The sequence below is a fragment of the Atractosteus spatula genome, chromosome 17, assembly GCF_055471065.1.
Source record: "Atractosteus spatula isolate fAtrSpa1 chromosome 17, fAtrSpa1.hap1, whole genome shotgun sequence".
NCBI lineage: Eukaryota > Metazoa > Chordata > Actinopteri > Semionotiformes > Lepisosteidae > Atractosteus > Atractosteus spatula.
The window spans coordinates 461,891-488,253 of NC_142722.1; the positions used below are offsets into that span (position 1 = coordinate 461,891).

The 26,363-nt window shown below is 40.7% G+C and overlaps 1 long non-coding RNA gene across 1 annotated transcript; it reads left to right on the top strand.

Annotated features, from left to right (window-relative positions):
- Positions 1–5,476: 5,476 nt before the first annotated feature.
- Positions 5,477–7,385, top strand: LOC148818805 (uncharacterized). Its single transcript, XR_016094353.1, has 2 exons — positions 5,477–5,988; positions 6,860–7,385. It is a non-coding gene; the product is annotated as an uncharacterized LOC148818805 (long non-coding RNA).
- The last annotated feature ends 18,978 nt before the right edge of the window (positions 7,386–26,363 follow it).

A 26,363-nucleotide genomic window follows, 5' to 3' on the forward strand; every position in this document is an offset into this window, starting at 1 on the left:
GTACATACAAGTCATTTTTTAAATGTTGTAGTTCGTCTTGAAAAAATGTTACGAGTACATCATCTATCAACAATTACACAGGTTCTGTTTCCATATTGCGGATTTTGGTTACGTAATATTATTTTCTAGATTTCACGTTGTGAATATATGATTTGGGCAAACAGAGCCGCAAAGAAGTACATTATGGGTTGTTGTTTTTTTTTGCAGTTTTATCTAGAACAAGCGATGCTTAAACCTTTGTCTGATTCTTGTGAAACTATCCACACGACAGTTACAGTACCTAGGAGTTGACTTCAGTGATGTCACTGATGGGATGTTTCTAAAAATCCATCCTCTGTAAAACGTCTTCTCTAGTTGTCCTGCATATGTATTCGCTAATGAAGCTGTGTGTTCTGAGCCTGGATCTCTACATTTCTGTATGAACCACCTTAGAGGGCTAAAGACAGCTTGTGTTTAAATTGAGTGTAAGGCAATTTATGCTTCTAAAGTCATGGTCAGCATTTTTGTACTGTGCTGTAAACTTGTTCTGTGCCTAGTCACATTATTTTATAGCGTTTTCATAGCGTTATCAAATCTGGTGGCGCTGTGTTAGTTTCCTGACTCCCATGTCACATGGTCTGTGATTGTAACCTGTAATACCGGTTTAATTCGTCACAGCCAGCACTCCGGTTGTAAAGTAGAAGCAGGCGAGATTTCCAGCGAAAAACACCTCCCCCTTCTTCAGGTGTGAGGGTCTTCTGCTCAGAATGAAACGCTAAAATGTAATGTAGGCTCTGAATGGGTTCTGACTTGCTTTAACAAAATATGTTTACAAATCCTTTCACCTGGCATTTTCGTAGTTAGAAATTATGGAACGCTCTGTTAAAAGCAAGGGAGTTTTTATGTCCGTTGCAGTTCTTTTGCAACATGAATATAATTATATCGTTATTAATTTCTTGAGATACGCGATTCCATATTATATTCCCTTTTAATCAAATTCTAAAAGTATGCTTGTTGACTCCGGTATCGCGTTAGTTAAAGACTTCGATGCTTAAAATGTTTAGGAGAAATGGAATACTGGTGTGTATGTTTTCTTTAAAGTACCGAGACCAGCCATATACTGTATGTTTAAGTTCCAAAATTAATATCGTTTATGGACTTCACACGCGTTGCAGTATGCTCCTATTCTTTTTATGCTCAGGCACTAAGTAAAAGGAGATGCTTCATATTGCTTGACTAATTTTAAAAACTAAGTTAGAAATGCAGACGCTCCCTCGGTGCGCTGCTCTGGTGCGCCGGCTCTTACACAGTGCCTGTCTGCCGTAAGCGTTACAATATACATACCCAACACTGCTTGTACCCATCTGTCATGCAAATAAAACACCTTGAATTGAATTGAATTGAGGGGAGAGGGGGGAATACTAAAGGCAATACTGGCTCAATACCCTCGATGGGCTTTGACGTGCTAATGCGTTGGTTTAACAGTCCGGGTGTGGCAGGCTTCCAATGTCAACTCGACTCGATTGGAAGACAATGAACGTATTTTGTGATATTTAGAAATATAAATTTGTTTGGTGCGAGTGAGGTTTTATTTAATCTCTGACCAAGGGAAACGTTTCATTTTTTCAAAGAAATGTTTGTTAAAAAATAAAGTCATAGTTCTATGGGATTCAATCACAGACCATGTGACAAGGGAGTCAGGAAACTACTCTAACACACAGCGCCACCGGATTTAATAACGCAATAAAAACGCTATAAAATAATGTGACTAGGCACAGAAAAAGTTTACAGCACAGTACAATAATAAATGCTGACCATGACTTTAGAAGCATAAATTACCTTACACTCAATTTAAACACAAGCTGTCTTTCTGTATGAACCTCTAAGCTGGTTCATACAGAAAATGTAGAAATGCATTAGCCTGATTATGATTAAAAAACACATAATTAAACACGCGTTTGCGATTTAAATCAGAACACGATTTAAATCAATATAAATGTTTATATTGTAACGCATACTGTCCAGCCTCCATTTCTCTATAAAAATTTACTCTGTTGCACACACACACACAATAGAAGGAGGAACCGCTGTCAGAAGGGAAGATATGTTCAAAATATCGCAAATATCGTTCATGTTGCGATATTTTGAAATATAAAAGTCAATTTATTGTCCATAATATCGCTATTCTATTTTTTCGAAGAAATGTTTGTTAAAAGAAAAGTCCGGCACCAGCTGGATTCGATCACACAACCTCCCAGTTGCTAGTCACGCACCTAGACCAGTCGGCTAGAAGACAGCTCGCATGAACAGGCAGGCGAAAAAGCCCTACACAGCCCTGTCGCAGCACACGAATACCGTTATTAAATTCTTTAGATACGCGATTCCATATTATATTCCCTTTTAATCAAATTCTAAAAGTATGCTTGTTGACTCCGGTATCATGTTAGTTAAAGACTTCAAAGCTTAAAATGTTTAGGGAGAAATGGAATACTGGTGTGTATTTTTTTCTTTAAAGTACCAAGACCAGCTACAGTATATACTGTATGTTTATGTTCCAAAATTAATATCGTTTATGGCCTTCACACGCGTTACAGTATGCTCCTATTCTTTTTATGCTCAGCTACTAAGATTTCCCTTCAGTGGTAAAATTCAATATCTACAACGGGCACAGCAAAGACGTTTTTACTGTAAGTCTTTCTACGACAGACCAACGGACCACGAGTGCCCCTGTCGGTCAACCAATCACGTACTGCGGTGCCACGCGTCATCTTGCGTCATACTGAGCGACGTCACCTGCGGTACGTGTCTGTGACGCGCACTTTGAATGGCTGCATCTGTATTCTGTCTCCCCAAAGTGAATAGTGTTTCAAAAAATTCATCCACTTTCAGAATTTGACAGAAATGTTCACAACTCATCAAAACACGCTTCTCTGTTCGATCTAACAATTATATGCATATTCTGTCTAAAGTGTAAAGTCTAAAGTGTGGTCGACAGGTCTTTTAAGAAATGACAAATTCTGGATCATGTCAAAGGAGCAGGAAAAGTGGATTTAGTGAAGTGTTTGCAGTGATCCTGTGGCTCTGCCCTCAATACTATGTGATTGATATATTTTATGTCATGTGTGGGTATTTGTCCCTGGTATTAATCACAGGCAATCTCAACAGAATAGAGTTCCATACTACAGAGTGCTTCAGAGTTCCATACTGCCTAAACATAAGCAGCTCTTGCTTAGTAGATTATATCGTAGCACAAAGATAACAGCGAAACCACACTACAGCATAACTGTTTCACTTTTTCATTTAGAATAAAAAAAAAGTTCTTTAAAATTCAATGCATTTGTATTCCTTTTACCTTTCTGTTTTGCCTTTTCTAACTTGTAAGGACAATATCTCCACCTTGTTAGTAATGTCTTGAGGGAAAATTTTTATTTCAATTATCTATTTGATTATTTTTTTTATTTGAATTGAGCATTTAGCAGTGCTATTTTTTTAATTGAAGGCCTCTACTGTACATAATGTGAGTTTATTTAACAAAATGAAACAAAATGAAAGGAATGCATTTTTATGAGGAAAACAATGTTGATATTACCGTGATAATCTTCCTTAGATCATGTATTGCATCATTAGGACAGTTTGTGGGCTTGAATTACAAAAATTTTCATGTGCTATGGTACAAGATAAACAAAAACATTTATTTTAATTACATTTGTTTTTTAAAACACATGTAAGAATTTATTTAATTAACATTAGTGAAATAAAAACATTTTAAAATATTACTTTTAGTATATTTACTCCTTAATGCACAATGCAATGATAAGTAGTGCACACATGCACAGGCGTGTCTCAACAGGCACAATACTCCATACTCCAGAGTGCTTCAGAGTTTCATACTGCCAAAACATAAGCAGCTATTGCATTGTAGAGCACATAATAGCACAAAGGTAACAGTGAAACCGCACTACAGCATTACTGTTTGCTTTTTCATTTAGAAATAAACACAGTATTTTTTAAAATTCAATGCATTTCTATTCCTTTTACTTTATCGCAGCTTTGCCATTCTTAACATGCGTGGACAATATCTCCACCTTGTGGTCATTTTTGGTAATGTCTTACTTTGAGGGTAGGGTTTTATTTCAATTCTCTAATCATAGTAATGTAATTTTCTTTAAAAAAATGAAACAAAATGAAAGGAATACATTTTCATAAGGAAACCAATACTGATATTCCCATGATAATCTCCCTTAGTTCCTGTATTGCATTAAAACACTTTGTGGGCTTGAGCTACAACGATTTTTCTCTTCTGTGATACAAGATAAATAAAAACAAAAGAATTTATTTTAATTAATTTTGTTTTATAAGCAAAAAAAAACATTGAAAAACAATAGAAACAGGAAGTAAATAGGCTACACAACAAGACACACCAGACAGACATGAATAATCACAGGGAACTAGGAACAGGACAGAAGTAGAGCACCCTCTAGGTGTACTGGGCGTGACAGTTGCATAATGCAATGAACAAAGCATTGCTTACAGGCCACTGAGACAGAGCACTATGCTTTTTTACAAATACCTATGCTTGCTGCCAAAATTACAGTTTTGTTATTAGAGCTTACATTTTGGCTGCAGATCTGCAGTAGGACCTACAGGTGATTTAAGAAATGACAAATTCTGGATCATGTCAAAGGAGCAGAAAAAGTATAATCAGTGAAGTCTTGGCAGTTGTCCTGTATCTCCAGCTTCAACACAGTGATATATATATGCTCCTGTGATTTATTGGTTCATTTATCGCCAGACGGGCCAGAGATAGTGTTGTGAAGTACATCAACCCACAGGAGCACAAGGGTAGACCCACAGCACTGTTTCTCCATATACAGGTGTGTATACATATACATGTGTGTAGCAATAACATTGCAGCAGGAGTGACATTGATTTAGAGCTCGCATTAATGGGATGTTGGTATGGTGTGCACTGAAGGCCATCAGAGCTCAGCATATCAAAGACCGGGTTCTAAGTCAAGCTGTTGCATCACAGAATCACTTCTAAACCTTACCTCCAGTATATTTAGTGCTTAAATGTCCATGTAATGAGGATAGTACTGCTTACAGGTCTCTAAGATGGTGCGCTGTCCCCGTTGACAGACATGTATGCCTGCTGCAACACTTATCCTATTTTTCTGATCATGTCAAAGGAGTAGGAAAAGTGTAATCAGTGAAATGTTGGCAGTTGTCCTGTATCTCCAGCTTCAACAAAGTGATGACTAAAGTTGCTGGGGTTTATAAGATGTTTATAAAATGTATAATGTATGTATATGTTTATAAAATGTACATTAAGGCAATGGCAGATATAAACAGACAGTGTTACAATCCCTGCCTCTCGGCAACGAAAGAGGCAGAAGAAGGCGTAGCCTTAGTTCATTAGTCCACCTATCAGTGTATGCTTTCACCACCACACCTCCGTCTCATCTGGTATTTAAGCATTAGTCTTTCCCTACCCCCTCGCTCAGTATTGGTTTCCCTTTCGAGCTACTTAGTTGCGCTACGCCTTCTACCTCCTCGTACTGTTCTGGTTCCGACTTTGGTTTATCCCCTTTTACTACGTCTTTTGGATTACGGCTCGGCTTCGGTTGCTTTCTCCTAGTTTGGTTCTCTGGCTTCCCCTGGACTCTCGGCTCTCTCCTTCGTCTACGGTTTTGGATTACGGTCTGGCTTTGGCTACTCTCTCCCTGTTTGGATCACTGGCTTCCCCTGGACTCTTGGCTCTCTCCTTCGGCTATGGTATTTGGATCACGACTTGTCTCTATCGGCTCCTGCAAGTGGGTTCACTACTTGGTTTCGGTTTCACTGGCCGAATCCGTAACAGACAGGAGAACAAAGGGCCCAATGACTATTTTGGTTCAAAACTTTTTTGGAAAAAAAAAAAATTCCTGTCGTCAACCCCAATATGGACAGACATACTAATGGGCAGATTTCAGCAATACCAAAAAATGGACAGACTACATCAATTTCTGAGGTAAAGTTCAAAATGAATGTGTGTAAAGGTTAGGGACCCTTTACAAAGCACATGAAAGGGAATTTTGCGATCATTAAGACTGAATTTGTCTAGAATAAGTAAGTCTCCTGCCCTTGTGGAAGAGGAGGAATGGAACAAGAAAAGAAAATTGCACAACATCTCAGGCATTCATTCCAAAAATCCCCCATCAAGACAATCAAACATTTTTAGTCTAAATGATAAATGCAAAATTTATGGTCATCCAAATGATCACAAGCCACCTATCATTAAATTCTAAAAAACAAGTTAAAAAAAAAAGCCCTAAACAAGTGCTGGTTTAATTTTGTCATGTAGTGTGTTGCTAATATGAATGCAATACAGACCAAAAGAAACATGGAATTCTATTCTAAAGGTTTTAAGATTATGCCTGACTGTTTACTGAATTTGGTCAAACCTGCTCTGCTTTTCAAAGCCACTGCTAGATGAGATATGCGAAGTGATATCTTCAATAGATTTCACGAGAGAAATTGACCCAGCAGATTTAATAATTCCCCTTATGTCCTGCGTTGTTTGTGGCCAAGTAAACAGTACCTTTATTACTTCCCATGTAGACGTTTGCTAGAATTGTAGTTTCTTGCATACCGAATACGAATAAGTCAGTCATTTTTTGGTTGCACAGATAGCTGATTTTTTCATGAGTTTATCAACCCTCATACACAAGTCTTTGCTAGAGAACATAGTGACACAGAATTGCTCAAAGTGTAAGTAAACAGTGGTCTGGAAGCAACGATTGGCTGGTACTTTCATGCATTGGACAGAAATTTAGAATTAAAGCATCACAACACAGCCAAAACATAGCATAGACTAAACTAATGTTGTGTTTGTTTTCTAGAAAGAAAGGAGGCATCAGACAGAGACATATGTTGATCAAACAATGTACTCACGGTTGAGAATGCCAATACTCATGAAACACAAAAAAACCTGGAGCCACTGAACAGTTACATATCAGCTCTACTGCATAGTAAAGAGGCACTGAAAGAGTCTTTGAATAGCTTGCAATCAGTGACAAAGAAACGGACAGCGTTACCTGTAACAATACACAAGACTTTCAAGACCCTTCTGGGATCTAAAGCTATTCAGATTTCCAAAAATACCAGTAGATGCTGAACCAGGTAAAATCGACATAGAATCTAATATTAGAGAATTTCTCGCAAAACATCTATGATCCAAAATTGGACTCCCAAGCCGTGAACTCCCGGAGGTTTTCTTGCAGTTAAATGAGGTTTTTCCTCTCCCCTGTGCTGTGTAAAATTTGTGTGTCCAAAGGATAATAGGCCAGATAGCTGAAGCAGCATTTGAATGCTTTCTGAGTAGTTCTACACTCAAAATAATAAAAGCTGATCTGATTTAAGAGACAATCTGTAGTGTTTTGATACAGAACACCTGCAAGGCATCTTCACTTCCCAGTCTATCGGAATGCATGGGGGGAATCAATTATCAACTGGTACTTGGGTAACATGAGAGCCATCGTTTCCACATTACAGGATCAAATCATAAAGGCTCCATACCATGTCTGTGGCAGAGCCACCTTCCCAGGAAAGACACATCACCATTGAAGGTCTATTCAATATTTTGGCTGTTTCAATACACTCCAATAAAGTTAATAAAGCAGAAGACCAAAGTTTGATAATATGTCTTACATTTACACTCCCAAACAATTATCCCATAGACAGTAAGGAAAAAAGTGTGAAATTGACACTTTATTTCAAACCAGAAAGGATGATCCACTGGTGAAGTGTTAACAATGCCCACATTGCGATAACATGCCCTTTGAGAAAAATCTCGTATCGGCCGCTAAAAGGCCCCTATAAACCCCAGCAACGTTGGCAAAGGACGCTCATCTGGCAAAACCATGGTTATATACTATTAGCTGGGGGTCTGTAGAACAGATCTGAGTCACTTTTGGAGAGGGACAAATTTTGGTTTGGTTGGGAGGGGAATGAGACCACTCCCTGTCCATCACTGCATGGTCCCAGTCTGGGAACAGCAGGTGGTCTTATCAACCCCAGCAGTTTTGACAGAGACACTTACATGACAAAAACAAGGTGATTTTTTATTAGCTGAGGGTTTGTAGAATAGATTTGAGGTATTTTTGAAGTGGCACAATGTTTTTTTGGCTGGGAGGGGAGTGATACCACTCCCTGCCCATCGCTGCACGGTCCCAGTCTGGGAATAGGAGGTGCTCTACAAACCCCAGCAGTTTTGACGGAGACATTTATCTGACAAAACAGTGGTGATTTTCTATTAGCTGTGGGGCTTTAGAATAGATTTGACATATTTTTGAAGAGGCACAAATTTTGGTTTGGTCGGGAGGGGAATGAGACCACTCCCTGTCCATCACTGCACGGTCCCAGTCTGGGAATAGGAGGTGCTCTATAAACCCCAGCAGTTTTGACGGAGATGCTTATCTGAGAAAACCATGGTGATTTTCTATTAGCTGTGTGTCTATAGAATAGATTTGAACTACTTTCGGAGAGGCACATTTTTTTTTTGTCAGGAATGAGACTTCTTCCTGTCTAGCAGTGCACAACTCTGTGTCAATTTGCAAGGAGGAAGTGATATAAAAACACCAATAAGATTGCAAGAAAGTAAAAAATTAATGAAGAACGGCAATTTCCTACCTGAGGGTCTATTTATCATATTCCACCTAGTTTTGAGGATGTACAAATTGTTGTTGTGCTATAAATGTGACATTAATTGGTCCAGGGTTATTTTTTATGAGGCAGGTTTTAGGGGACTTTTATTTTGAAAGGTGCTGCCAAGCCAGCGTCGCCTAATGTAGCTTCCTGCTACTGAAACCGGGTGCGAGCTGCACGATTTGACTGATTCTCATTTCAATCTGAACCATCCTCACACGGGGCACCAATAAATGTAGGGGTTTTGTGAATTTACTGGGACAATTTATTAATTGTAGCAGCAATCACGAGGTGGTTCGTTACGGCTTTTAGAAAATCAATCGATCAGCGACGCACACACACACGGATTCAATCAACGAGATACATTTATTAATACATAACCTGTGCATAAAACATAACAATCTGCCTGGATACAGCTGGCAGATCTTACTGTGAGGGCTATCAAAGTGCAAGGTATATAATAAGGAAGAGATGCAAAACACAAAGAGATACACAAAATATACTTTAGTATACCGTTCGGCTATACTATCGTTAATCAGTCTACATTAGCTACTCAAAAGTAAATACATTACTTATATGAATTGAATTGATACCAACTTGTGTTGAGGTAACAATTGAATATGGATATGGATTCGTATTTCCCAGCACGGGCACCAAGACCAGCTAGCGGCTGCGGCGTTCAACAGGCGTCGTCTGGCTCCTGGCCAACCAGTCGGGGTGCAGCTCGGAGTCGGACGAATTAGGACCGGGTAAAGTTAGCTTGAAGTTCGAAAACGATTTTGGCACACCTGTAGCGTTTACACGAAACCTCTTAAGAGTTGCGAGAATACTTCCTTTGTGTATAAAATAAATTGTGAATGCTTTCTCAGCCTTTACTTTGTCGTTTTTATGACATTTTTTTGACCAAGCACGAATATTCTTTTGTCCATATCTTCACAATGGAAGCACAGAACGCCTTCAAACCAAACGCATTTTAAAGACCACGACTTGTGGATATTTCCACAGCCTCTACATCAAACTATCAGTGAGCTAATTATCTTTTTTTAAACCTCCGGTTTTTCATCGATGCATAATTACGCACTAACTAGAACCCGGGGGACCGCTGTGTTCACAAGTTCACAACGCGAGAAATACTGTTCAATACGGTTTCGTGCGAAAAACCCGTATATGACCATAGGAAGCAGAACAGCGCAGTCTCCAATTACCCAGACTGTAAGCACGGGAATAAAGCTTTGTTTGATTTCTGAAACCCTTCCTTTACGTCCTGTTTTCATTCAGGTAAGGGTCAACTATATTCACAATACTACTGGCAGCAGGAAGATTAAAATATTCTTTACTCAGCAGCTTATTAAAAACAGCTCCCATGATGTTCAAACCGACTTTTTACACAGAACACTGACTCAGCTTTGTGTTCTGAATCTTTTTTTGTCGTGCTTTTATTTAATGTGGCACAATGCACTGGGATAGGGGTATTCTGTTCACAAACCAATAGCATTTAAACCACAGCACCCACAATGCTGCAAGTAAGTGTTTTGCACACTAAGCAGGTCCTCTGACTTTTCCCAGCTTTGTTTTGGGTTGTGGAACCTTTATTTTTTTATGATTTTTTAAGATAACACTACAGGTAACACACTGGGATAGGTGGGTCTTCTTCATGACTCAATAGTATTTCAGGCACAACAGCAACACTGCTGAAACCAAGTGTTTTACACACCAGACAGCCCCCCTAACCCTATACAACCTTGCTGTGGCTGTGGCCACTTTATTTATTTTTAAATGATTTGTTAAGATAACACTACAGGTAACACACTGGGATAGGTGGGTCTTCTTCATGGCTCAATAGCATTTCAGGCACAACAGCCACACTGCTGAAACCAAGTGTTTTACACACCAGACAGCCCCCCTAACCTCATACAACCTTGCTGTGGCTGTGGCCCCTTTCTTTCTTTTTTAATGATTTTGTGAAGATAACACTACAGGTAATACACTGGGATAGGTGGGTCGTCTTCATGGCTCAATAACATTTCAAATACAACAGCCACACTGCTGAAACCAAGTGTTTTACACACCAGACCACCCCCCTAACCTTATACAACCTTGCTGTGGCTGTGGCCCCTTTATTTATTTATTTTTTTATGATTTTTTCAATATGGCACTATTAGACAGGCAGTACATGGGGATAGGGGGGTGCTATTCATGAGTCAATAGCTGTTCAAGCACAACAGCCACAGTGCTGCAACCAGGTGTTTTACACACCAGACAGCTCCCCTAACCTTATAGAACCTTGCTTTGAGTTGTGGAACATTTCTTTATTTTTTATGATTTTATGACTGTAATCAAGTGTTGTGCTCACTAGGCAGGCCTCCTGACCTTTCACAGTCATGCTTCGTTGTGTGAAACTTTAATTCTCTTTTTAGGATTTTTTTAACATGGCAACTTCCACCGAAATGGGTGTGGGGTGTGGGGGTGCTCTTCAATAGCTTTTTCATCTATACACACAAACGGATGTAACCAAGACATTCAGAACCTGTCACGCAGGGGCTGACTGCTGAGGATAGGGATCCAATGCGGTGCCCTTGGTAGGGTTGGCGCGAGACGCAGGCGTAGTCGGAGTAAACAGGCAGGGGTCCGAGTCCGGGAAGGCGTAGTACAGGCGTAGGCACAGAATCGACAGGCGAAGGCGTAGTCGAGGGACTGGCAGGGGTCGGAGTCCGGGAAGGCGTAGAAGTTGCGCCTGTCTAATGGTGCCATATTTAAAAAATCATAAAAAAATAAATAAAGGGGCCATAGCCACAGCAAGGTTGTGTAAGGTTAGGGGGGCTGTCTGGTGTGTAAAACACTTGGTTTCAGCAGTGTGGCTGTTGTATTTGAAATGCTATTGAGCCATGAAGACTACCCACCTATCCCAGTGTATTACCTGTAGTGTTATCTTTAGAAAATCATTAAAAAATAAAGAAAGGGGCCACAGCCACAGCAAGGTTGTATAAGGTTAGGGGGGCGGTCTGGTGTGTAAAACACTTGGTTTCAGCAGTGTGGCTGTTGTGCCTGAAATGCTATTGAGTCATGAAGAAGACCCACCTATCCCAGTGTGTTACCTGTAGTGTTATCTTAAAAAATCATAAAAAAATAAAGGTTCCACAACCCAAAACAAAGCTGGGAAATGTCAGAGGACCTGCTTAGTGTGCAAAACACTTACATGCAGCATTGTGGGTGCTGTGGTTTATATGCTATTGGTTTGTGAACAGAATACCCCTATCCCACTGCATTGTGCCACATTAAATAAAAGCACGAGAAAAAGAGATTCAAAACACAAATCTGTGTCAGTGTTCTGTGTAAAAAGTCAGTCTGAACATCATGGGAGCTGTTTTTAATAAGCTGCTGAGTAAAGAATATTTTAATCTTCCTGCTGTCAGTAGTATTGTCAATATAGTTGACCCTTACCTGAATGAAAACAGGACGTAAAGGAAGGGTTTCAGAAATCAAACAAAGCTTTATTCCCGTGCTTATGTCTGGGTAATTGGAAACTGCGCTGTTCTGCTTCCTATGGTCATATACGGGTTATTCGCACGAAGCTGTATTGAACAGTATTTCTCGCGTTGTGAACGTGTGAACACAGCGGTCAACCGGTTTCCAGTTAGTGCGTTAGTGCGTAATTACGCATCGATGCGGAGGTTTAAAAAAAGATAATTAGCTCACTGATAGTTTGATGTAGAGGCTGTGGAAATATCCACAAGTCGTGGTCTTTAAAATGCATTTGGTTTGAAGGCGTTCTGTGCTTCCATTGTGAAGATATGGACAAAAGAATATTCGTGCTTGGTCAAAAAAATGTCATAAAAACGACAAAGTAAAGGCTGAGAAAGCATTCACAATGTATTTTATACACAAAGGAAGTATTCTCGCAACTCTAAGAGGTTTCGTGTAAACGCTACAGGCGTGCCAAAATCGTTTTCGAACTTCAAGCTAACTTTACCCCGGTGTCTCTCTCGGGGACCTACTAGTAGTCCGGCTGACTAGTAGAAAGTCTCTGTGCACAGAGGGTGACCGCGGGTCTGAGCAAGTCACTCTTCAGGGGGAAGAAACTTTGTGTAGCGCTGTTGCTGAATAAAAACGTATTCAACTTGTCGACATGAGTCCAAACGTACAGATGCAGCCATTCAAAACAAGCGGGCGATACCGCATTATTTTGCGGTGCGCTTGACGCGGTGTACCGCAAGTTACGGTATTAAAACTGTAAATTCTCACATAGTTCCGCATAATACCACGTGGTACCGCAAGTAAAATAATAGTATCCAGAATTTCCGCAAGGTGGAGCTAATAAAGCTCAACCTCTCATGTTTGAGCTGTCGCCATCAAAGTCTTTACCTTGAACTTGAACTTTATGAACTTGAACTTGAACTTTATTGCCATATGTAACCAGTACTGGTACAATGGAATTCTTACTTACAGAAAGTCTCTCGATTGTAAAACAAATGTAAAAAACAAAACAAAGTGCAAACAGTGCATCAAGACAATATACAAACAAACAATAGACAATGTGCAAGTAAACATGTAGACAGTTTGAATGTAATCAATACAGACGTGTAAACAATGACTGGAGATGTGCAATAGATAAGAAATCATAATGAGGTAGATGGTGATGGTGTAGGTGTGGTCCGAGGGGGATGGCTAAATGTGTTCGCCAGTCTCACTGCTTGTGGATAGAAGCTATTGAAGAATCTAGTGGTAAGTGTCTGTATGCTCTTATATCTCTTGCCTGAGGGCAGTGGGGTGAAGAGCTCATGCCCAGGGTGGTGACTGTCCTCTGTGATGGCCAGAATTCTACCACGGCAGCGGTCCTCATAGAGCTGTTTAATCTCGGTGAGACCGCAGCAGATGATCTTCTGGGCCATATTGACCATTCTCTGCAGTGCCTTTCTTTCTCGCGAAGAGTTGTTGCCATACCACACGGTGATCCCGTTGGTGAGGATGCTCTCGATGGTGCAGCGGTAGAAGTTCACCAACACATGTATTGGCATCCCTAATCGCTTGAGGCACCTCAAGAAATAAAGGCGCTGCTGAGCCTTCTTCATGATAGAGTCAGTGTTCACAGTCCAGGTTAGATCTTTAGAGATGTGAATTCCCAAGAACCTAAAGCTGGTGATTGTTTCCACTTCCGTTCCATCAATACTGAGTGGGCTGTGAGTGTATGGCCTGTGTCTCCGAAAGTCCACTATTAGCTCTTTCGTTTTCTTTATGTTCAAGTCCAGGTTATTGCTATGACATCACCTAAGCAGCTGTACGACTTCATCCCTGTAAGTGGACTCGTCATCATCACTGATCAGTCCTATTATAGTGGTGTCATCTGCAAACTTAATGATGCGGTTGTTGCTGTGTCTTGCTGTGCAGTCGTGAGTAAATAGGGAGTACAACCTTGGACTCAGACAGCAGCCTTGTGGGGTTCCAGTGCTCAGGGTGAGTGGTGTTGATGTTTTATTGCCTATTCGCACCACCTGTGGTCTCTCGATAAGTTGCACAGACCTAATCCCCTGAGCTTTGTCACCAGTTGACTGGGTATGATGGAATTGAATGCTGAACTGTAGTCCACAAACAGCATTCTCACATACGAGTTCTTAGTGTCCAGGTGTTCCAAGGCTGTATGCAGAGCCAGGGAGACAGCATCATCCACTGATCTGTTGTTCTGGTAGGCGAACTGCAAGGGGTCCAGGGACTCTGTGATGGAGGAGTTGATGTGTGACAACACCAGCTTCTCCAGGCATTTCATCACCACAGATGTTAATGCTACTGGGCGGTAATCATTCAGGCATGTCACTTTTGCCTTTTTGGGGGTTGGAACAATAGTGTTTTTTTTAAAGCAGGTGGGGACCATGGACTAAGATACCGAAGATATTACTAATGGTATTTATAATTAATGACCTTGGACAAGCTGTAAACTCAAAGTATTGCCCTGGTCCACATTCTTTTTTCATTGACCGTCTTTGTAAAAGTAACACCACAGCATTTAGTTGATCCAATCACGCATTTGTTTCCAATCACGCAAGGTACAGTAATTTTTGAGAATCTCCAATTCCCCATGCCTTTCACATGCTCATAAAATATATTGATTTAGGAACATTAACATATTCCTGTATGTAACGTGTACTGTATACACTATGTATATGTATATTTAATGTCTTTACTGTGCCTGTTTAAGTATTGAATATTTTACCACTGAAGGGAAATCTTAGTAGCTGAGCATAAAAAGAATAGGAGCATAACGCGTGTGAAGGCCATAAATGATATTAATTTTGGAACATAAACATACAGTATTACAGTATGTAAACTATATATGGCTGGTCTCGGTACTTTAAAGAAAAAATACACACCAGTATTCCATTTCTCCCTAAACATTTTAAGCATCGAAGTCTTTAACAAATACGCTCGATACCGGAGTCAACAAGCATACTTTTAGAATTTGATTAATAGGGAATACAATGTGGAATCGCGTATCTAAAGAAATTAATAACGATATAATTATATTCATGTACTACAACACAAGAATAGTATATGCTGTTTCACCACTCCTTGTGTGACTGTGTTGGTAGCCTGGTGGTCTAGGTGCTGGGTTAATAACCCACTGATTGGCTGTTCAAATCCAGCCAGTGCCATGACTTTATTTTTTAACAAACATTTTCATTTCTTTGAAAAAATAGAATAGTAATATTATGGACAATTAATTGACAATAAATATAGAAAAGCACATATTAAAATTGGGAAATTTGGTTTCAAAAGTCCTCATATCAACGATGCCTATACTTTTTTCCTCTACAGTATGCTAATCTATTGTAGTGCATTCGCCCCCCTCTTAGGCTGCGCAAACAATCTTTTAGATTTTTATAGAGAAATGGAGGCTGTACAGTATGCATTACAATATAAATATTTACTGTCAAACTTTAAATCAACAATTGATTTAAAGACGATCTGTCAAAGCGCAATGAAACCTATTACTCGATTCTTATGGACGCCCGGTCCCGCCAGGGATTTAAAAAAAACATGGAATTGCATATCTAAAGAAATAACAGTATACAGTAACTATGTTCATGCACAAACAGTAGCATGTTAAGTTATTAATTTGGGTGTCTCCTCTTGCCAGAAAGCGCTAAATTGCATTTTGAGTGCAGTTTTGGACTTTTTTTAAATTACAACCCATAAATAAGCTGATACTGTTTAGACTTTTAATTATTTTAAATTATTACAGCAGCACAATGTGCTTTTTCATGAAACCTCCTCGAGTAACGAAATGTCTTGCGTTGTACAGCTTTTCAGCTAAATACTGTATATTTATCGCTTACGCCTGACATAAGAGTTGCCCGATAAAAACCGGTTGAACAGCTCTGTTGGAGGTTTTGTGAAAAAGGAGGTTTCTCTCTAGGAGGTTTCGTGAAAAAGCTACAGGCGTGCCAATCGGAATCGTTTTTATTTTTAATCGTTCTATGCAGATGGCTGGTGGCATGTTCCATAAGAGTATGGTAATTAAAAACCATTAATACTTTCGTTGGAGTTTAAATAAAGTTGATGTTTTCTCTAGGGGCTGCTCGCCTGCGTCTGAATAGCGACTACTAAGCTGTGAAAACATGTGTCTGTCTTTCCGTGAGGGGAAGGGAATCTGATCTGATCTGCAAGGCCCTTTGGCTACAAAACTAAAAAGAAGATACACTCTCGCCCTCTCTCTCTCGGGGGGCTGGTCATGTGTCTCTGTCTGGTCGGGGCGCGGGAGAGCCAGTTGGCAGGTGGTGACGGAGAAATAAATAAAGGCAGCTTTTGACTCCGCAAGTCTGAGTTTTTGTGTCCTTCATCATTACACTATCATTCTGTCCATCGAAAACCTGTTTATATTTGACCTTTCAGAACACCTACTGTATCTGTTTTCTTCCTAGCTCAATTTATGAGCACTCTGTGATTAAATTAATTCTCATTACATTATCATTCTTACTGTGCATAACAAGGAAGATAAATAAACATAAGGTTGTTTAATGACAAACTATTGTTTATCTCATGGCTAAATAGTCAAGTCTAGCCAAAAAGAGAAAACATCGACTTTATTTAAACTCCAGCGAATGTATTAATGGTTTTTAATTACCATACTTTTATGGTACATGACTTTGCTAAAATGTATTTAAAAATAAAAACGAATGCCAGTGGAGAGAGAGAGAGCGTATTCGCAGAAAAGGTTAAAACTACCACTTTTTATACACACGTTATTTCACGTTAGTTACTGTAATACTGTATGTTTATGTTCCAAAATTAATATCGTTTATGGCCTTCACACGCGTTATGCTCCTATTCTTTTTATGCTCAGCTACTAAGATTTCCCTTCAGTGGTAAAATTCCATATAAATATTCAATACTTAAACGGGCACAGTAAAGACATTTAAATCTTTCTACGACCGACCAACGCACCACGAGGGCCCTTGTCGGTCAACCAACCTCTGACATCAAGGACTGCAATCCAGATGTTCCCAAGAATCTCACAGACAGATAGGTGCCAGGAATGACCATTGATCATGATAGCCAGGCATGGTTGGGCACATCCCCATTTGGGAGCTGCTCCTTATCGGAGAGAAAACACCTTAAATCAGAACTGCATGAATAGCTTCTCTGGCTGCATCACAGAGATGAAAATGAGAGAGAATGGGCCTCATTTAGGAAAGCACAGCAACACTTCTTTCTGTCTTTATTAATAGGCATTGCCGCTACAGGAGTATACATATATATCACTTTGTTGAAGCTGGAGATACAGGACAACTGCCAACACTACACTGATTACACTTTTCCTGCTCCTTTGACATGATCACAAATTTCTGAAATCACCTGTAGGTCTTACTGGAGATCCGCAGTCAAAACACAAGCTCTAGTAAAATACGATAAGTGTTGCAGCAGGCACACATGTGTGTCAATGGGGACAGCGCACCATCTTAGAGACCTGTAAGCAGTACTATGCTCATTGCATGGACCTTTAAGCACTAAATATACTGGAGGTAAGGTTTAGAAGCAATTCTGTGGTGCAACATGCCCGACTTACAACCCGGTCTTTGATATGCTGAGCTCTGAAGGCCTTCAGTGCACACCATACCAACATCCCATTGCTTCAGAGCTTGCATTAATGTCACTCCTGCTGCAATGCTTTGCTACAAATCTGTATATGGTTTTTGAAAGAGAAAGTGCAGTGGGTCTACCCTTGTGATCCTGTGGGTTGCTGTACTTCACAACACTATCTCTGGCCCATCTGGAACTAAATCCTGATCCTGATTATTGCCTTGGGCATGTACCAATAAATCACAGGAGCATATATATACAGTATATATGTATGTTACTGTGTTGAAGCTGGAGACACAGAATCACTGCAAACACTTCACTGAATACACTCTTCCTGCTCCTTTGACATGATCCAGATTTTGACATTTCTTAAAAGACCTGTCAGCCTGACTGCAGGTCCGCAGCAAAAATGTAAACTCTAGAAAAATATGATAATTTTGGGCAGCAAGCACAAGTTTCTCTCAGTGGGGACAGTGCTCCGTCTCTGAGACCTGTAAGCAGTACTATGCTGCTAAAGACCTGTATATGTTGGTTTTTGAAGGAGATGCAGTGCAGTGGGTCTATGCTTGCTTAGATTCCACAAGACACATTTATCCGTCTTTAGAACTGCCTCTCTGTCCCCAAGTCAGAGAACAGCAGGTGTCTGTCTCAGGATATACCCAGTCCCTCACAGACAGAGGAGATGGAGGCTGTAACATCCTGAAGTAAAAGTAAAGATGGGGTTAAAATTAAGTCCTTTCTGCTTGAAGATTAGACTTCTAAGCAACAGGAGTTTATGGCAGGAAAGGGAGAACTGATAAGGATTCCAGATGTGAGCTAGGAGAGCTAGGGAACCCCCTGGGGACTTAGTCCTTGACCATTTGGCCAAAAAGCTGTAAACTGGCCAAACACGTGACCTCCCCCCTTTACCATAATAGCAGTGATGTCAGAAGCGGAAAGGAAAGAATATATAAACCTAAAGTTTGTACCAGCACTTTGAACAATATTTTGGTTTTGTTGTTTCTTGCGGGAAACAAGACTACGGCTTTATTGTTCCTTGCATGCAATAAACTCATCTGTTTAACTTCATCTCGGGATCCAGGACTTTATTCTTTCTGTTACAACAATTTTGGCGTAGTCGGCGGATGCTCCAGAAAGCGCAGAACTTCCCATTAGCAGGAGTGCACATTACTAAGAGGTAAGGACTCCTCTTTTTAAAAAAAGTCCAGACTCTCTTGTCTGACCGATGGGGAAGTCTCTGCTTCCTGCAAGAATCGCCCGAGATGATGGAGTAAACGTGAGTTCCTGAATTCCTCTGGCCTGGGGAAGACACCGGTGTATGTAATGGGTGGTTGGCTGTAAGTCCAGAATTTGGTCTGGCAGGCGGTGATCCGTGGTATTGTGTACAGGCATTCGAAACTAGTGTTGGGTGTATGCCTTAATTGCATGTGTGAAACTAGTGTTGCGTGTATGCCTTAATTGCACGTGGAGTTTTTGAACGGGTTTGGACCTTTACCGTGAGGCTCAGGACAGGTGTGGGCCTTAATTGTGCCCAGGGTTCTGAAGCTTGAGTGGTGCTTTGAATGCACGTATAATCCAGGATTGGGTCCTGAGAGTAACTACGCCTTGATCGTGCATGGATAGGCATGGCATGATTTTGTTTTGTTTTAAAGGGAACAGGAAAGACGTAGATGATACATGTATGTTTTTCATGTTTTCCTCCGTTTAAAGGGAGCAGCAGAGACGTAGATATAGATGTATGTTTCTGGTGTATTTCTTGTTTGTGAACATATACACATGCACGACACTTACATAAACACACCTCATAATAAAAGAGCAAAGCACTAAGTAGCAGGATTTAAAGGACGTTGAGATCCGAGAATAGCCATGATTGAGCTCAGTGCTAAAGTCCACCCTGGGGCAAAAACAGAGATGCTGGCATTCTGGGAATGGTGAATTACTGATCAAGGAAGGGAGTTCTCAAGGTCTCGTTCCTTGCCTGTGAACAGTGCTGTGTAAGTCCTCTCTAAAGACTCTGAGAGGCATTTAGATCTGGCGGTAACAGACGCCCATAGTTGAATAAGTGCAGGAATGCACAGGTTTTTCAAGTAAAAGCATCCCCCTACTGTATGAGCTGTTACCTCACACACGACAAAGTAACTCTTCAAGAGACCGAACATGTGTGCTAACTGATGGTCTGAGAAAGTAGTGTAAGGGTCTGTTTATATATCGGAAAAGTGTAAGTTGACGGAAAAGAAGGAAAAATATGGGAAAAGCTGAGTTTGTCAGAGGGAGTTTGGGGCGAAGACACCTGTAAAGAAAGCATATGAGTATTGGCAAAAGCACAAGGATGTAGCTGCCACCCTGCTGCGCGGCCGGAACCAGTGGTGGCAGATACATGAGAAAAAAAGAAAGAAATTGGAATGCGATTACTAAAAAGTGTGTTAACGGGAGAAAAAAAAACGAAAGAAATAAATGAAAGAAAATATATTTTTACTCGCTACGAAAGAGTATGAACAAAAGCGAAAAGAGGCAGTGCAGGTGTATCAGAAACTAAAGAAAGAATTAGTTCCTGGTCGCACTGCACTAGTTAATGTGTTACAACTGTCAATTAAATTATATCCTGCTCTCCCATAGGGGAACAGTCAGGCAGGAAATGAAAATAACTGGGATCAATTCCCACAGTGGCCATATGGAGATGGGGGATCTGATTGGGTTGACACTTGGTGCGAGTGGGATAAAGACGGATCAGGGACTCCCCTAATAAGGGAGGGCGCCCGCAGATCTGTACTCTCACCCGAAGTGGGAAAGGACTTGATGTAGCAGGGGCTGGCGCTGTTGATGACAGCGTTACTCTTACTCTGTCGCGCACCCCGTCGAGGGGGCCCGCACTCGCACCTACCTTCCCTGATTCCCCCATACGATCAAATCCAAAACTGGAAGATATTGACCGGAGGGCTAAAGAAGTACCGCATCCGAAATTAGGAATGCAGCGAACCTGGAGTGCGCTTCAGGAATTAAAAAAATACATGTAGAAGTGAAACCAAATACAGTGCATTATAGTACGAAGAGAAAAATATATTCTTGATCTGTATGTGTGTTTTATGAATTTGTGTGTGTGTGTGTGTAAGTGTAAGTGTGTAAAAGACCACAGTGCGTAACTGAGTTTTGGTATACTAAATGACAGTGCGAGTGTGTTTGGCCAGCTGGACTGGCTAGAGATGTAACTAGAGAGACTTGACGAAAATCAACTTAAAAAAGAGATTGGAAAATATGAGAGCGTCTGAAACATACAAGTACAGGTGGACTTAAAAAGGAGTTAAGATAAACAGTTTTTGTATTTATATACAATTAGTTGTAATAGGTGAACCAAAAGTTGAATTTATTTTAATGGCTTTAAACCTGATACTGCAGAAGGCGCAAGCAGGATGAAGGAAGCAGGGACATGCCCTGTGGTTCAACTGACAGGAAACAACAGTGAAAAATATATCACCCAGCTAAGAGCTCTGTCTGGGGAGAATAAACAGTCTTGTGAGAGATCTGTTTACCTAAAGATTAGATCCTGTAAATTCCTTATAGACTCCCTAAGTCTGTCCCAGTCCAGTGCATAAAAGGAGTTAAACCTAAAATGTACTATAAATGGGGTGTCGGTTTCTCTGTTATGGGATACTGGAGCACTAGTGTCATGCTTGTCTCATTTCACAGTGTGCTATAGAGTAATGTACAGATGCAGCCATTCAAAGTGCGCGGCACAAACACGTATCGCGGGTAATTGGCTACGTCATCGCGCGTCATACCGAGGTACATGATTGGTTGACCGAGAGGGGCACTTGTTGGTTGGTCGTAGAAAGATTTAAATATCTTTACTGTGCCTGTTTTAGTATTGAATATTTATATGGAATTTTACCACTGAAGGGAAATCTTAGTAGCTGAGCATTAAAAGAATAGGAGCATAACACGTGTGAAGGCCATAAACGATATTGATTTTGTTACATAAACATACAGTATTACAGTAACTAACATGAAATAACGTGTATAAAAAGTGGTAGTTTTAAGCTTTTCTGTGAATACGCTTGATACTGGAGTCAACAAGCATACTTTTAGAATTTGATTAATAGGAAATATAATATGGAATCGCATATCTAAAGAAATTAATAACGATATAATTATATTCATGTACTGCAACACAAGAATAGTATACGCTGTACAATGTCTGTTGATACTGTTTGTGTAGGGCTGTTTCACCACTCCTCATGTGGCCTTGTGGATGGTCCTGTGGTCTAGGTGCTTGGCTATTAAGCCACAGGTTGGGTGTTCAAATCCAGCCAGCACCATGGCTTTTATTTTAACAAACATTTATTTGAAAAAATAGAATGGCAATATTATGGACAATTAATTGACAATAAATATAGAAAAGCACATATTAAATTTGGGAAATTTGGTTTCTGTCAAAATGCAAGGAAAACTTTAAATTGATTCTTATGGACGCCTGTCCCGCCAGGGATTAAAAGAAAACATGCAATTGCATATCTAAAGAAATAACAGTATAACTATGTCTGTGCACAAACAGTAGCATGTTACATTATTAGTTTGGGTGTCTCCTCTTGCCAGAAAGCTCTAAATCGCATTTTGAGTGCGGTTTTTGACTTTTTTTAAATTACAACCCATAAATACAGCTGATACTGTTTAGACTTTTAATTTTTTTAAACTGTATTACAGCAGCACAATGCACAATGCAATGTAAATCGCTACCTTTGTCTTCTGCGTAATAATGTTCAGAAATAAGAAATTAGATTGCTCATAAATCTAATCACTTATTCTACATAAACACAGCGTAATTGCTCTCTGAAAATGCTCTTTTTCTTGTTCGTTTTGGAGACCTTGATCGAAACTGATTTGAGATGTCAGAACGGATTTATTTTCTGTGTATTTCTGTGTGCGCATTTCCTACATTGCTTCATTTGTCGAGATTTTAACTTTATCTTTATGCTCAGGATTTCAACTATAAATCGTACACTAATTACTAGCAGTAAATACTGATGTTTTGCTCCCTCTTACCACAAAAATATATATGTATTGTAGCTGGAATGAACTTTTTTTCGTACGTGTCTCTACCTGCTGCGACTCGAACAGGCAACCAGAGGTGGAGGTGCGTCTTTCCGCCTCCATAACTGAAATGCCAAACAGGAGTGGCGCAGCGCGGTTTTCATCACTTTATGCGGGAGTGCTGGCTGTGACGAATTAAACCAATTTCACAGGTATTTTCTGAGTAGAAGGGTCTAACAAAGTCATGTACCATAAAAGTATGGTAGTTAAAAACCATTAATACTTTCGCTTGGGTTTAAATAAAGTCGATGTTTTCTTTTTTGGGTAGACTTGACTATTTAGCCATGAGGTATACAACAGATTGTCATTAAACAACCTTATGTTTATTAATCTTCCTTTTTATGCACAGTGGGAATGGTAATGTAATGGGAATTAATTTAATCACAGAGATCTCTCTAGTCGGGGCGCGGGAGAGCCGGCTGGCAGGTGGTGACGGAGAAGAAAATGAAGGCAGCTTTTAGCTCCGCAAGTCTGAGTTTTTGTGTCCGTCATCGTTACACTAGCATTCTGTCCATCGAAAACCTGTTTATGTGACCTTTCAGAACACCGATCTGTTTTCTTCCTAGCACAATTTATGAGCACTCTGTGATTAAATTAATTCCCATTACATTACCATTAGCACGTAAAAAAAATTGCGTCGAAAAGCCGGGCGTAACAATTGTTTCCTTTTTCTGATCACTCACTGTTTGGATACTGGTCTCACCTCCCCTGTTCTTTGTTTTCTTGTTATTTGCTGTGTATGCCTGCTGCGATCCACTCCTGCCCTCACACCTAAAGAAGACTATTTTACATTTATTTGTGCGGTCCATAGTGCTATTAACCCTTGCTAATACGTTTGTGGCCTTTTCAAAGCCTGTGCTGTCCTTTGAAAGCGAGATGATCTCTGGTTCTTTGACAAAACAAGGCTCGCCAGATAATGTGAAAAAGACACGACTCGAAACCTGTTTTTATAGCTTTTAAAGTCGTGCAATGTGTAAGCAGGAACACATCATTATATCTTATATATGAAAAATACTATAGCTCACAAACAAACGCAAATGTGTTTTTAATAAAATGTTTTTATTCATTCATAATCTCACTCGCATAACTCATATTCCCGAGTGCCCCCCTCCCGGTCTAACGATTTCAGGAAGACTAAGGAAGGACTAAAGAAGTTGTCATCTGTTGTTGAAGCTCTGTGAGCTCGGTGACTTTGAGACCACTTGTTATCCCAAGTTATTCGAATCACCACAATTCAAATAGGGAAAAAAGTGCTGACTGACAAGATTTAAGATGTGGCTGTCAATGTTAGATTAAAAAAAAACACATTGCCCGACGTTAGTTACATTGCTTGAAAAATAATTTTATTTCGAGAGTGGATAAGTAATTCAAGTGTTTTTTTTAAATTCCTGAAAAACAAGTAATAATTTAACAATATGTGCAAATGTTTTATGATATGTCGCTGTTGTGAATGTCTGTGGAGTGTATCTTATTTGCCTGTCCTGACTGGTGGAGCTCATCCAGCTGTGTCTGGATATCTTGGTCAAATATTCAGCTAGTGTTTATTGTCTGTTTAGGGTTCTGTAGCATTCCACACGGCTGGACAGCTTGTTCCCCCCTCCCGCCCCTCTCTGTGTACAGTCGAGCCTCCTGTCCAGCTCTACTGTACACAGAGAGGGGCGGGAGGGGGGAACAAGCTGCCCAGCCGTGTTGTTGAAGCTGATACTCTGGATTCTCTCCAGACACAGCTGTATGGGGTCCACCATCCAGGACAGGGGGCTCTACTGTACACAGAGAGGGGCGGGACAAGCCGATACATACTCTTAGAGTTTGATTAATAGGGAATATAATATAAAAATATAGTACTAAAAATAAGATACACTCTACAGACATTCACAACAGTGACTGTCAGAAGATAGGACACAGTGACTCAGACACCCGTTGAATGAAAAGGGGCACTTTAATGTTCTGTACGGCTAATATTAAAGCCAATACTTTAAAATTATTTTCTGTATGTTTATCAATAGTGATTACTGGCCTAATTCGGCCCTGCACCGGTTGTTAGGTGTTTTTTTCTGCACACGGAGGATGTTTCTACAGATCTCCATGTGCAGAGTTTCTGTGGGGTGTTTGTCCCATTGAGTGTACTCCTGGTCTGTGAGGGGACCCCACACTTCACTGCCGTATAGGGCAATGGGTTGGACTACACTTTTAAATATTTGGAGCCAGATTCTTGTTGGTGGATTGATGTTGAAGAGCCTCTGGTCTTGTCCAGATTGACTGTCAGCGCCCAGGTCTGACAGTGCTGCTCCAGCAGTGCCAGGTTCTGCCGCAGCACCTGTTCTGTGGGCGACAGCAGGACCAGGTCATCTGCATAGAGCAGGAACTTGATTTCTGTGTCGTGTAGTGTGAGACCAGGAGCCGCAGACTGTTCCAACATTCCTGCTAATTCGTTGATATAGATATTAAACTGTGTTGGGCTCAGGCTGCAGGCCTGCAGGCCTGGGCTCAGGCTGCAGCCCTGTCTCACCCCACGGCCCCACGGCCAGTGGTGGTGATGTAATTAATAAATCTTTAATAACCAGCGAAATCCAAGAAACACTCAATGTCCTCTTTGAACTTTGGAACGGCTCGGTCTCACCGGCGCAGGCTGGACCAGGGGTGGCGGGCTGGACCCCGCTGGTCTGGCGTCTCCTTCCTGCCACATGGCCTGAGGCGACCCAGGAAAGGGCCCCCCTTCCGCTGAGTAGGTCACCGTTGGGTAGCCCTGATAAGGGCTGTGGCCACTGGAGGTGCTGAGGGGTTGTCCCGGCCCCTGGCGGCTGCTGCTTGCCCCCAAAAGGTGCTTTAGGGGGTCACTCGGCTGCTGGGGGAACCGGCGCTTCTCTGAGTCTGACATCATCGGCTGTTCACTGTCCATCCTCCCGCTTCTGACACCAATGTAATGAATTTGGGTTAGTTGAGGACGAACACAGAGACTCAAACTTGTGGAGTTAAAAACTGCGCTTTATTTCTTCTCCGTCACCACCCGCCAGCAGTACTCCCGTGCCCAGACAAGAGACAGACATAAGACAAGCCTGCCAAGAGCGCAGGCCCGAGAGAGAGAGAGAGAGACCAAGGGGTGTGGAACCAGGGAACTATTTACATGGAAAACGGCGATCTCCCCAGACTGTACGCCCGTTTCACTGTTACCTGGATACCTCTTGGGGGATATTCTCTATATCCTCTTGGGGGGAATATCCTTTTGGGGTATATTCTAACAACAAGTAATTATAAGACGATCTGTCAAAGTGCAATGAAATACAATATGCTGGACAGTATGCTTCTCAAAGTGCTTTACGGGATAAGAACAATAACAAAAACAATTTTACATGTCCTGGGAGGAAAAATATGATCAATATTAATAACAATAATAATAATAATAAACTTTACAAAGCGCTTTACAGGATAACAACCGATGAAACAATAGTGGCAGGGGGTTGAAAATACCTGTGAAACCAGTTTGTTCACAAACAATGTACTATAGACTCAGTAGCAATAGCAATTAGCAATATTATGGACACA